This window comes from Malus sylvestris, chromosome 13 (genome assembly GCF_916048215.2).
Source record: "Malus sylvestris chromosome 13, drMalSylv7.2, whole genome shotgun sequence".
In the NCBI taxonomy this organism is placed as follows: Eukaryota; Viridiplantae; Streptophyta; class Magnoliopsida; order Rosales; family Rosaceae; genus Malus; species Malus sylvestris.
Genome location: NC_062272.1, coordinates 14,077,364 through 14,091,253, shown reverse-complemented (window position 1 = coordinate 14,091,253; position 13,890 = coordinate 14,077,364). Strand labels below are relative to the sequence as shown.

Below are 13,890 nucleotides of genomic sequence, written 5' to 3'. Positions count from 1 at the left end.
ACTCTACAATGTCTCAAATGGTGAAGATATGAAGAGGTACTAAGTTTACATTCCAAATATAGACATGTAGTAACCTAGTTACATTTCTTTACTGCGACTTTTATTTTTCGCTTTCTGCATGTGGAATTTAATGTTTCTTAGGCAAATCCAACCTTCGAATTTAATGTCTAATTATCTTCTTGAGTCCTTAGCACTTCTACATTCCTAGTACTATTTGAACACCTTTGAGAAGAAAAAGATAACATGTTATTCATATTGCTCATAATACATGTAACAAGTTCACTGCCTATTATCTATTGAGACATTAAGTATAATTTTTCAAAATTTCTCATCATGAGCCCACTGGGGTAGCCCATTGGTGAGGGTGGGTAGGACGATGTACAGGAGCAGGTTAAGTCAAGTGTTCCACTTACCCATGTATGCTTGACTGCTGTTCAGACAGAATTGACGATCAGTTTTGTTATTGTATATTTTGTTCAAGCATTTTGTTAGCTAGGAATTTGAAAAAATACACGGATGCTTCAATAGTGGTTGAGACATTGGTCACTGATACACTCTTTTTGGCATGCTTACCATGTGTGGCATGAAGGGTACAACGACATGAAAAATCGCTGTTTGCTGAAGGGAGTTACAATTCTGCCAGTTCTTGGATGCCACCCCGAAAGTACACAAAACTGAACTCAGGTTGTGGCTGTCCTTTTGAAGAGGATCTTCCTTGAGCCGTAAGTTCTTCAGTGCGTTGTCATAGTTCCTATTATGAATCTGTTTTCTTGTGCCTGTTTGATGGTTATTATATCCTTTTAATTTCGTTTCCTGAATGAATGCTGAATGATTTTGTTTCTTTTCAGCTGGATTTCACTGAGTGCATTCACTCTATATGATCGGCACTTGGGTTTTGTTGTAATAGTTAAGGGTTCCCAATTTCTCAACAATGTTTTGAGTAGCTCTTCTTCGATCTCTTCCACAGCAGAGAAAGAAGAAGACTGTCTTTTTGTTAAGTAGCCATCAGAAAAATTCTGCTTGTAAATGCAAGTGATGGCTTGTCTAGAGGACAACGGCGATCGGAAACTTTTGTTAACGTCTGTTTTATAGTAATGTGTAAGTGTGAGCTGGGGGTTGCCCATATGGTGTCAATCTAGCCTTTTTTGTATGAAACTCGAACGAGGGGTCTCTCGTTTTTATTCGTTCCTTTTCCCGTTGCTTTTCGCGACGAGTACTAAATGAAGAAGCTTTCTCTTCACCTCTTCCTTATATATCACACGAACTAAGACTTAATGTGTTTGAGCAAAAAAAAAGACGTACTTTGTTAAATATTTGTAACACATTTGCACAAAAATCGAAAATTTCAGTTATCAACTGCATTTTGATCCACTGAAACAGATTTATGATGATTACAAACAAATTTCATTCAGCTTTTGGAGCTACTCAAATACGATTTTTACCACCTGCAAAAGTAAGAATAAAAACACTTAAAATACTTAGTACAAGGTACTTGTAGTATAATTAGCTCTAGCAATGTCATTTTCCACCAGGATTGAATGAATAATTTAGGTTAAAATCAATTTCTTGATATGATTTTTACCACATGCAAAAGTAAAAATAAAAAACACTTAAAAGACTTGCAAGAGTACAAAGTAATCATAGTAAAGTAATCGTAGTGTAGTCGGCTTTAGCAAGGTCGTTGTCCACAAAGATTGAATGAATAATTTATGTTAAAACCAAATCTTAATTAATTATTTGAAAACAAAGTTTAGAAAAGATGATTTTATAACCTAAAATATTAAAAACGAATTTAATTAAAAACAATTAAATAAATTGGTAAAGTAAATAAAACAAAAGAAAATAGTTTGAAGGTCTATTTAAGCATTAGGGTTCTGCCATCACCTTAATAATCCTACGTAGTTCTTCCAATTACTTATAAATTACTCATACATATTTTGAAAGTTAGGTTTTCCTAAATATGTCCTACTTGGAACCTCCAACATAGAACATATATCTAACATGCAACCCATATGTGGTGTCCAGATCAAATGTGAACGTGCAAGACTCATTAAGTTTTGTGAAAACTTTTTGAAAAACCATATAACCCTTAAGACGTGTCGTTCATCCTAAGAAGTTACACATATTAACCACAAGAAGTCTTAGTCAATTTCAGGAGTAGTCCTCTGCCAAAATTGCATTAAATTACTTTTCTAAATATCCTAATGGTGGCCAATCATCAAGACAAATAGATGTTACAAACACAGTTTCAAAATCTGCATGCATAATATCATAAGTAAATTGGAAAGAGACTACATATTATTGCTAAGGCTCGTGGTCTCGCCCTAGCAAACGGAATTAGTTACGAACAATCATAAAATAAAATATTAGTAAGAACATGGATAGAAAACACCTTGAAAATAAACTTGAATCATCAAAAGCTCTGTAAGCCGAATTCTCCAAAGTAGTCCGTTCTTCCTAAAGTAATGTGTTCATTTTTTTTAACCCTAATGGCTAAATAGCCTTATTTAGACTTACTACAAAATAAAATCCTATCTAAAAAATGTTTTCTAAAAACTAGGAAACATAATAGAATAAGGATGCGTTAGTTGCACCGGACTATCTCAGATTGGACTAGCTTCAGGGACTAAGCTGGACTAGTTTATACTAGACCAAGCTGGACTAACTTAGTGAAGCGTTTGGTGCAATATCGGATTAGAAGTAGGATAATAAAAATAATAAAATGAATTCTTTTTTTTTTCTTTTTCTATATCTTTTTCCTACTTGAAACCTCTTTTCCCTCTCCTATTTTTCTGTCCAAACTCATAGATTCCAATCACAGCTTTTCCTTCAGATAAAGCTCTCCGTCCAAATTCCACTACTTGCAACCACATCTTTCTCCTCTATTTGAATCGATAAAGCTCCCAAAACACAAACAATCAGAAACTCAATTTCAATCAAAATCGCAATTGCGTTCCTTGTATACCCAACGACACTCTGATTCGAGCATGACGAGGAAAGAGAAGGAGAGGATGTGATCTAGGTTGGGTCATGCAGATCGGCTCGGCATCTAGCAGGACGAGGAAAGAAAGGGAGAGAACGTGATCTGGGTTCGGGAGATAGGGAAATGACGCAAGCATTAGTGAGAGAACGAGAGAGAAGACAGGACGCGAGAGCACAGAGAGAGGGAAAAGGAGAGACAGAGAGATGAGAACAGCGAATGAGACAACGTTGTGAGGAAAGAGTTCTTAGCAATCCCATGGTTCAACGTCGAACTAATTGGACAACCTAACGAGGCCCGGAGTCTAAACGAGTCCGGGTTAGTCTCATTAAGTTAGTCCCCAAGCATACTAAACATGGGACAATAATCCTAGCCAGTCCAATCCCACTTAAGAAGGTAAAACAAACACACCCTAAGATAACTAGGAAATACATTCATATTCTAACTTTGGAAAATCTGCCCAGCCACAAAGAATCCCACGTTTCTGGATCTTCAAGGCTCCAAAATAGGCCCCAAACGACTAGAATTAAAGCTTGAGATGTCCCGAACATAATTGCAGAAGGCCTTGAACCCAAAAGACAGTGACAGTATTGCCGCAACTCCTTTATTGCTTCACCAAAAATTATCCGCTTGGTAGAAAAACTTGAAACTTTGATACAAATAAGTTGAGAGACTCAAGAACATCCTCCAATTGGAATCATTTCAAAATTTGTCCGTTTGACCACTTTTTGCTCCAAAGGAAGTCGAATGTCCCACATTAGAAATATAAATCAAAGTATTAAAATTCTCACAAAATAACCAATAAATTAATACTAAGAATAAGGCAATATATAATATAATATCGACTCATCACCCACAAAAGTTTTGGAGCTCCCAACTTGTTTGGAATCTTTCGATTCAACTCTAGTGAGCCTTGGCGCAATGAAAATGTCATTTTTTTATGACCAAAATGTCATGGATTCGAGTTGTAAAAATAGCCTCTTTGCAAAGTAAGTGTAAGGTTGTGTATGATAGACGTTCCTCCTCCATCCCTAATAAAGCAGGGAATCTTATTGACTTTTAGGGTCGTCCCTTTATCCTTTCTTGAGATATGCTCGATTGTATGTAAATAAATAAATACCAGTTTTTATTGCAAAAAAAAAAAAAAAAAAAAAGAAGCATTTCTAATTCATTGGAGAGGTGGGGATGAGGCCGTGAGGTGGTAAGTAGAGTCAAATAAAAAGTTTTCTTGTAAATTAATATTTTGTTTGTTTCTGCAATAAAAACTGAGATAGAGCTCCTAATGATCCTAGAACGGACAACAACCGTCGTTGGTCCCAATTATTTAGACCCTTCTCCAACTTTGCCGATATATTACTTGTAATAGTCTCATTTAACTAACTACTACAATGACTAACTATGATTAAGCTAATCAAGGTCATAACATTGCCTACCCCTTAAGAACAACCTTGTCCTCAAGGTTGAATGATTGAAAAACTTGTTTGAAACGAGCAGCAACTGAGTCTTCTAACATAAGTGTGGATTTCCTGTTTTTGTGAGGGGTGTGAGAATTCTTTTGAGCCAAAGTTGTGTTAACATCTCCAAAACAAGGGAGAGACTTGTTGATATACTGTGCTTCTTTCCTCCTATCTCCTGTAACTCTAGAATTTTCCACTTTTACGCTTCTCGTAAGGTCCACTAAATGAAGGCAATTGCGTGGAGTACCTCTAAAAGTATCTTTCCCCTTCACATGGACTATTAGGACACTATAGGAACAGCTGCTGCAGTCACTGAATGCGGTTGAACTAACCATACAATTCCTTTCACCAAATTTCATGAGCTTGAAGGCATCAATGGTAGACTTCACTGAATGCATCGTAGCATCTGAAATACTCCAACCATTATCCCCAGTGCGATTACTTCTCTTTAATTGGGCAATGAATAAGTCGTCTGTCAAAATCTGAACCATGTTGTATATTTTCTAATTCTCGTTCACCACCTTGTGATACCCAAGTGAGGCAGTAGACCACATCCCATGCATGTTTAGAAAGGATAATCCCATATTGAATTTGAGTAGAACAATGATTCCACTGTCATGGAAATTGAGGTAAGCAATGCCTACATTAGCATTTCTTGCACCTTCTTCAAGAATATCTATAATCTTAATGTTTTTGCACCATTTCACAAACTTATCCAAAAACTCCATTGACTGTAATTCAGTTTGTGTCGGTTATAGACTCTAAATTCTCATTAGTAGTATACATTACAGCCAATATGAGCAATTGATATCGATTGTTCACAAAAGTTGAAGATCCCTGAAAATGGACAGGTGCATACATAAAAGCTTCCAGTGCATCAGTCTTGGTGGCATAGGTCTTACCTGCAAGGATCATAAGCCTCCTAGAAGACACAATGCTTAAGCTTACCACCTGAAAGTTCGTAGTAATACATAGGTGCTTGCCATCTATCATCTCGGAGTCCACCAAATATATAGCACAACTGCAACAATCATTTACATCCACAACTCCCTTTTTTTCCAGTAGCATTTTGCAATGTTCTCTTCCATAACCAATTCTTCCACCATCGTAAAGCATTAAAGTAATAATTCTTTTGTTAGTGAAATATGCCAACACTAAAGCAATGGACTCAATGGCAGCCATCGATTTTATAGGTTCTCTTGAGCCTTCCACCAAATTGTCCATACAGTGCATCCTAACAATTCCAAGAATAAGAATTAACAAGTAGCATAATGCATATATAAGCTTCACACTAAACCATTGTTGGCCGAAGGCATCAAATAAGAATTCAGCAATGGAAATACTTCTGACAATGTTGAATGCATATTGTCGAACAGCTTCAGAAACATCTGCAACCTTAGCAAAAACTCTTATGGATTTGGCTGATTTGGTGAAGAGGTGATTTTTCAATTGCGTCACAGTTTCAGCGCTGTTTACAACTGACATTGGAATAAGATCAACACCTTCAAAGATTCTTAATTCAATGTCACGCCAATCCAGAATATACCGAGTTGGGAGCTCATAGTTCCTCTTGACCAGCTTAAGTCTATGATCAAGCCACTGAAATTACACTAACCCTTCATCATCCCTTGCTATGCAACCAAGTCCTTTAGGAGTATCAGGAGCAACCTTTTTTAACTCAAAACCTATCTTATCAGCTCGCAACTCCTGTATTCTTTCCTTTATTGCTAGCTTTATGTTATTATAAGATTTCCCAGTAATGGCAAGGAATGTGGGTACAGAAGAAACCATAATCATATGCCTTGCCAATTCAGCCATGTATTGCGGAATAGAGCTCTCTAGTACAATGGGAACATTTGTGCCAACAATAAGGAACATAGCTACAGTAATATTAGCTTCATTGTGCTCCTTGGACCAGTTTTCTTCATTATATGTTTCCAACTTGAAATCAGAACAGTGGAGCTGGATGGCAAGACAACCAAGTTGCTCAACTAAGGCTTTCTTTTTGTACCGCTCAATCTCATAAAGCAATGCCTTTCTTATGTTACGAGACACTGTTAACAAGTGCAAAAATCTTTGGACATTGAAAAGATTATCCATATGCTTACCCTCCTTGCACTGAAGATAGAGCATCAGCGTTACAGCTTGAGCCAATGCATCTCCAGGATCCCATACCGGTCAAAAGTTGAGGCTACTAGTGCACAACTGTTGACCCTAAAAACTACCAAGCCTACGTGGCGCGCAGGCCGAGTAACTAATGAGCTAACTACATCATTCGGTTGATGTGGGTTGTGCCAACTCATCAGTCGAGCTCGATCGAGGAGTAAAATGTGTTGATGTTGCATTGAGCGCACAGGGGACTTCTCGATCTTGTGACTGCGGCCGAGGAAGGAACACTCTCGGCCTTTAAGTTCTAGAGCCTGAAGACAAGGGTACTAGTTCTGCGAAGTTCATAAATCGTCGGTGTCGGATTCGGTCACAGTGATTATATTCGTAGTATAAGCATGCCGAATCGACACCAGACTATATGGGCATAAGTACTCAAAACAAATGTACGTCTTGATTGTGAAAGTCGTTCAACCGTCAGAATGCCGAACTCTAAAACCTACTTGTGAATAACCAATAATAAACAACTCGGAGTTCAATGTGCCGAGCCCAGTATTCGTCACACCTCACTTCGTCGAGAAGGCTAATAAGATGACCTCTGCCAATAAGGACTCGAAAATCCTTCTCGACTGAGACTTGGATAAATAACCAGTAGGTCTCGACGCAGTGCTGTTTATCCAAACTAAAGGTGTTCCGCGATCGGCTAATTATACGGCAACAGTGCTGTTTATCCAAACTGAAGATGCTCACCGATTGCCTTCACAATGCTGTTTATCCAAAATGAAGATATGTCGACGGAAAAAGAAAATAAAAATCTCAAGGTTGTTGAGAGGTTTCTCGAAAACAAAGGTTTACGCATGGCAGTTTGTGTGTTTAATTAAAGGGCTTTAATGATGTCATCTTCCCTCTATTTATAGTAGTCAACCTGCTTCCGATCGAATCATAAACTTACTCGGACTAGAACTCATTCCCCCGATCTAACCTTATCTCGGCTACTCCTACTTCTACTAGGACTTTGAACTCAACCCCCTTATCAGGCCGCATTCAATTCCAAACTTCTACATCCTTATCCTGTCGAAACTCCTTCTCGTATCAAGATTCAACCACCCATGGACTCCTAATAGGACACGGTCGTGCTTGGCTATGTGGCCCATAAGCCGGATGACCCTCAGCGACTCTTAAGCACGGTCTCTGGGCTAAGAACAATTCTAAACTCGGCTCAAACCAATATTTTAGGCCCAAACATTACCCCTTCACTTCTGAGGTCGTTGACCTACACTCATTGGTTCGAGCATCGACCTTGAAGAAGTGAAACTGACCTAAAGATAATCATTGAATCCTCTTAAGAAATACTACCATGCGCATTTATGAGACATAACCCCACGATCTTGATTTCCCAACCGTTCTGCCACATGTCAGTCCCCTGGTTAACCTAGCAGCCCTCAATCATGACCCTAAAAAACATGCAACCGCCGAAACATCTCTCTTACACTAAACCCGCCGCAACATGCAATCGTGCGTCCTCAAACCGCGAAAACCTCAGCCTTTTTTCCTAGATTCTCTGAACATCTACAATGATTAGCAACTTTCCCGCTCAATTCTATCCTTAATTTTGAAAATCAAACGTTTAGCCTTCTTTCCCAAATGACTATAAATACCCGAATCCCTTCCACTCGTACCTCACGCTTTCCAAAACCCTTGAAATTTTCTCGCCACTTTACTTTCAAAACTTTTAAAAACCAGAAAATCCCAAGCTTTCATCTCAGAAATCTTTAAGCCTTCATCAATGGCCCCCTTCAGCTCCCAGCTCTCAAACAAGTGCAACAAGTGCCCTTCATCAATCGGAACGTCATCAAGACTCTGCATTTCAAGAGTGACCTAAACACTACTCACCAAATCATGGGCCCACTCTTTAAGGACGCAGTGTCATCGTCCATCACCAACCTATTCAAAGAACACTGCCAGGCACATTTGTTGCAAGGATTTGATTGGTCAAAGTGGTGCCTGACAAAGCCTCAAAGAGCCTAGCCTTTGACCAACGTGAAATGGGAGGCTTGGGTCGTACGAATGGAAAAATTCTTTGGTAAAGAGTAGGAGGCTCTCGGCATCCACGACGCCATTAAGCTCTCGACCATGGACATTACCATGGATAAAGAACTCCTTATGGCAACTCTAAGCCTCTGGTGCTCGACCACCAATACCATGGTCCTTCCGTTCGGCCCTATAACCCCTACCATCCTCGACATCTCAGCTATTCTCAGGACTTCTCCTTCTGGCATTCCAATAAACACCACCCTTATTGGATGCCCATCAAACCTCGACCTTAAGGTACTGTTCGACGAACGGGCCATCAAGACATTAAGCCAAGAAGGTCAAGAGCCTTCAAAAGAGGAAGTTTAGAAGTTGCATAAGAATTTCCTTCACTACAACACCATTATCCTCCATTTTGCTCATTGAGGGGAGACGAGTCTACGAAAGGGAGAACATGAGGCCTTCCTATTTTACTGTTACAACAAGTTTATCTGTTGTACCAAGTCGAATAAGTGCTTGGTTGAGAATATGCTAGTGGCGGAAGCCCTGGCTAGTGGTCACTCTCTGGCGCTCAGTCCCGCTAACCTTGCCAACCTTCTGCACTGCCTAGCAGAAACGACCATCAACAAAATCAACCCGCACCAGAATGGACCTCTCTGGGTGTTCCAACTCTGGCTGTAAGTTTATTTCTCCACACTTCAGCCAGAAATCTCCAACCTCCAGTCCACTGTAGCACTCGGCCTTCAATTAGCTCTTCAACCAGTGCCTCCTTACCGTGCTAAAGAAGTCTTCAAACACTTTTTCAGCCTAGACGTCATTTTCGACGACAAATTTTTGATATGTCGTTGTCAGGAATACCCCCACTTCGTCAGACTTCCCACATCAACTTGGAATGAAAGCGAAGATGCTGGTTTTTGTCAAAATTGAGGGTCGTTTGTGTTAACTCACGACCTTTCCCTTGGTTGCGATGCTCACGAAGCAAGTTAGGAAGTTTACCACCCCCACTTTGCTGCCCGACAGCTTGGCTACCTCCAAGGTTACCCCGTGCCTCTACTTTCTTCCCACTCCCTTTTAAGCCGATGACGCCTCTTTGGTTTCTCAGAAAGGGAGTGCAGAGACACCGAGAAGAAATTTCAGGAATGGTGTAAGAAATTCCTCCTTCAACCAACTGTTCTTGAATCTCTCGGCACCAACACCTTCGGTTATTAGTGGGAAAAATATACCCACGACTTTTTTAGCGCTTCAGTCGAAAACATAGTCAATAAGATTTTAGGTGACTGACCCAAAAAAACTTCTACCCCTCCATCGAAAGAGACGCCCCAGGGTATACGACTATCTCTACTTTTATTCTTCAAACACTTAATCGATTTTACTAATTAGATTTCGCTTTCTTAAGCAGTCGAGTATTGAAACAGGCAGACATGGTCACCCCGGCTATGGCCAAGAAAAAATTGGCCCTTTCATCCAAGAAATCTAAAACTGCTGCTCAAGACACACCGAGCAAACGACCTCGCTAAGACACCAAAACGGCAGGTAAAGCCCATCGCCCTACAAAACGCGTCAAGAAATTGGCGAGGAAATGAGCATGGGAAATTCACATTATCTCCGGCCATACCACTAGAGCTACCGTTCCTAGTGCCTTTCCTCCTGCTCCTGTTGTCCACTCCTTAACGGAGAAACAACCATCTTCAACCAGCCCGGCAACCCAAGCTCACCCGGCCCCTGAGGTTTCTGAGGTTGTGGTCGAACCAGTTGATGTACCGATGGTCGAAACGCCTGCAGCTCCGGGGCCAATCGTAACACCTGTACTAGAAGAGGCAACCCCTTCGATCGGGAAAAATCTCCCCAAAAATCCAAAACAATCAGCAATCATCTTAGAAGAGGTATGATTATGCTGGCAACTCTCTTCACTCATTAAATTCAAAAGTATTAACAACTCTTTTATTTCAGGATGACGAGAATGACGAGATTCTGCCGGCTAGTCGCTCTTGACCAACCAAAACTTATTCCATTGATCTTCCCCTTGTGGTTGAGGCGACCGACCAGGTTGGTCCTCCTGCAGCCGATTGTGGAAAAAAGCCCATCATTGAGCCTGAAGCGACATCAGAAACTCCAATTCACCCACAAGACCAAAACCTTGGTATCCCCTCTCAAGAAGCGACCTCGGCTTTTGTAAGGCTCGATTACTTTCTCTTGTTAATTTTGTTATAACAAGTCTGAAACGAGAAAAATATTAAATGTTAGGTGCCCAGTTATTCATTTCACCAAAAATTCCATGCGTTAAAGGGTGTTATATATATTTCCTAGCCATCTCAGTAGCCGCCGAACGTAGATAACCTTCATCGGCCATGTGAATTAAGAAGCAGTCTAAAACATTGAGCTCGGCCATTAAGCTTTCTAGGTTCGAGCAATGAACCAGAAGACATGGTCGAAGTCTCCTCTCGGCAGGTCTAAAACAAATTCTCTTTGCTACCTTCTTTTATGATTTTCCTTTTGCCTAAATTCTTTTCGTGTGCAGCCTTCATGGGAAGTCGAGTTTGATGCTCTCCTATCGAGTACTTCGGGAGCAACTGGCCCTTCGGTAGCTACAACCGAACCTTCCGTATCAACAGCCAAATCGACTGTTCTTGTTAGGTTGCAGGAACTATTGTCTCTTTCAACTTTACAAGTTCTCGACCACCAGGGCCTTGATTCAGTGGGTGCATATCTGAACGACCTTGCAGCTGATGGTCAATTAAGCACTGAGGCTATTACTCAAGCGTCTTCTGCCTTGGAACGAACCCAAGAATATTTCAGTATTTTTTAGAGAGCTCTTCGGGCTAAAGACGACTTGAAAGCTGCAATAGCCGTTTGAGACGCTCTTCATCCATAGGTTGAAGTTTTAAAGGTGAAAAAAGAGACCATGGCCTACCTTAACCGTTAAATTACCGAACTTCAAAATCGAAGGTCGGCAATTGCTTCTGAGCTTGCAAAAGATTTTGAGTCGAGCGGCAAATCTTGCTCAACCAAATATGCGACTAACGTGAGGCGAGTCGAGCAGCTGAAGATGGATAAGAGGAATCGGCAAGTTGAGGTCACAATGGGCGAGGTGCGGTGGCTGGAGTTAAAGGCCGTTCTTAAGTCTCTTCTACCTTCATCACCCTAGAATTATTTGATTGTAACTGATCGACCCACTCCATTTGTATACCTTTTTGTGAATTTAATGAAATGAACTTTTATTCCCGCATTTCCCATGTGACTGGATAGTATTTCTTTAAAAACCTCATGTTGATTGGCAACTTGTGAACTACACCAGTTCTATCCCAAAGACGGTATGCTCCCTTGCCGAGAACTTTATGAATAATGAATGGCCCCTCCCAATTTGACGACCACTTACCGAACCTAGGGTCTTTAATTCCTACAGGTAGTACGGTTTGCCAAACTAACTCTCCTTTGTCGAACATTTTTTGTCTGACTCGTTGATTATAAGCTCGCTCGGCGGTCGTCTTTTGTGCCACTAATAAGTTATAAGCATCGAGCTGAGCTTCTTCTAAATCTTCTAACTCTTGCTTCATGGCCCAGTCGTACTTGGCGCTGAACAAACTACTTTGTTCAATTACTCGCAACGAGTTTATACTTAGCTCTACTGGAAATCGTGTCTGTAAGTCAACGCGTAAGGAGTCATTCCAGTGTCTGTCCATAGAGAAGTTCGATCAGTCCACAATGCTTCATTTATCTTTAAATGCCACACACCCCGCCTTTCTTTTATCATCTTTTCAAGAATACCGATTAGAACCTTATTACTCACTTCGGCCTATCCATTCACCTGCGGATAATACTGCATAGATTGCTCAAGTCAAATCTTTAGATTTGCCGTATATTCCTTAAACCTGTCGGATGTAAAGATCGTACCATTATCTGTTATGATTGTTTATGGCACGCCGAATCTAGCCACAATGTTTTCCTCAACGAAATTACAAACTTCTTTAGACGTTAGCTCGGCATATGACTTAGCTTCGACCCATTTGGTGAAGTAGTCCGTTGCAACGAGTATCCATGCATGTTTGGCTGCACCAGAAGATGGTGTGATTTTACCGATAACGCCAATGGCACATCCTCAGAATGGCCATGGTTTAGTGATCGAATGTAATGATTTGGCTGGTACTCTCTGTATAGGCCCATGGATTTGACACTGTATACAACCCTTTGCGTACTTAATACAATCCTTCAGGATACTCGACTAGAAATAGTGGTGCCACCGAAGTAGCCAACATATTTTTCATCCAGATTGGTAGGCTCTACAAATTCCTTCTTGTACTTCTGCCATTGCTTGAGCAGCTTCATGCGGGCCGAGGCACAGCAACAGTAACCCATCCTCACCTTTTCGATACAACTTATTCTGGTATAATACATAGTTTATGGCATGAACCTTTGTCCGTCGATCGTGTTTTTCGTTGGGGTCAATATATCGCATAATTGTCATTCTCCAATTGTCTGGTAATGCCTCAACAGCACAAACCTCAATAGTGTCTTTCCATTCTAACAACGAATGCAAGGACATGATCCGTGTACAGATCACGCAATCACGTTGGAAAACTTACTAATTAATCAAGGCCGAATATGCTTGTCGTGACACAGATATTCCTCGGCCTAATTTACCCTCCATGAGTTATGCTCCGAAGGCTATTTGAGCTAGTTCGTTGGTGTCGCTGTTATGAACTCGTGAAATGTGTTTAAAAGTAACACTGTCGAAAGATTCAGCCAAATAGCTGGCAACCATGTGGTAAGGCGTTAGAGTACAACTCATGCAACAAAAAGTCTCGTTGAGTTGATTAATGACAAGTTTAAAGTCACCAAGAACAAAGACAAGAGTTGCCCGTAAATCATGTAGCACACCAAGGCCGATGACAAGGGCTTCGTATTCGGCTTGTTTATTCGTACAATCGAAATCGAGCTTGAGAGAAAAATACCAACGATTATGAGTGGGGGATTGAATAACAATCCCAACGCCAGCCGAGACTGAAGTTCTGGAACCATCAAAGTACATCGTCAATAATTATCACGTGTTTCCACCATGCCGATGTCAACGTTATTGCCCCCGAACTCATACGAAGAAGGGTGTTGGGCCAAAAAATCAGTCAGAGCTTGACCTTTGACAGCTTTCTAGGATACATATTGCAAGCTGAACTTGAAGAGGGCCATCGTCTACGTGCCGATTCAGCCCTTTACAATCGACCGAGTGAACATGTAATGAATGACATCCATCTGGGCGATGACCTGAGTGACTAACACGAGCATGTAATGTCTGAGTTTTGACGTGGCAAAAAATAAAGCAAG

At 40.7% G+C, this 13,890-nt stretch overlaps 1 pseudogene; it reads left to right on the top strand.

The window, feature by feature from the left end:
* The first annotated feature begins 10,010 nt into the window (after positions 1-10,010).
* LOC126596089 (uncharacterized) lies at positions 10,011-10,785 on the top strand (annotated as a pseudogene).
* Positions 10,786-13,890: the final 3,105 nt, after the last annotated feature.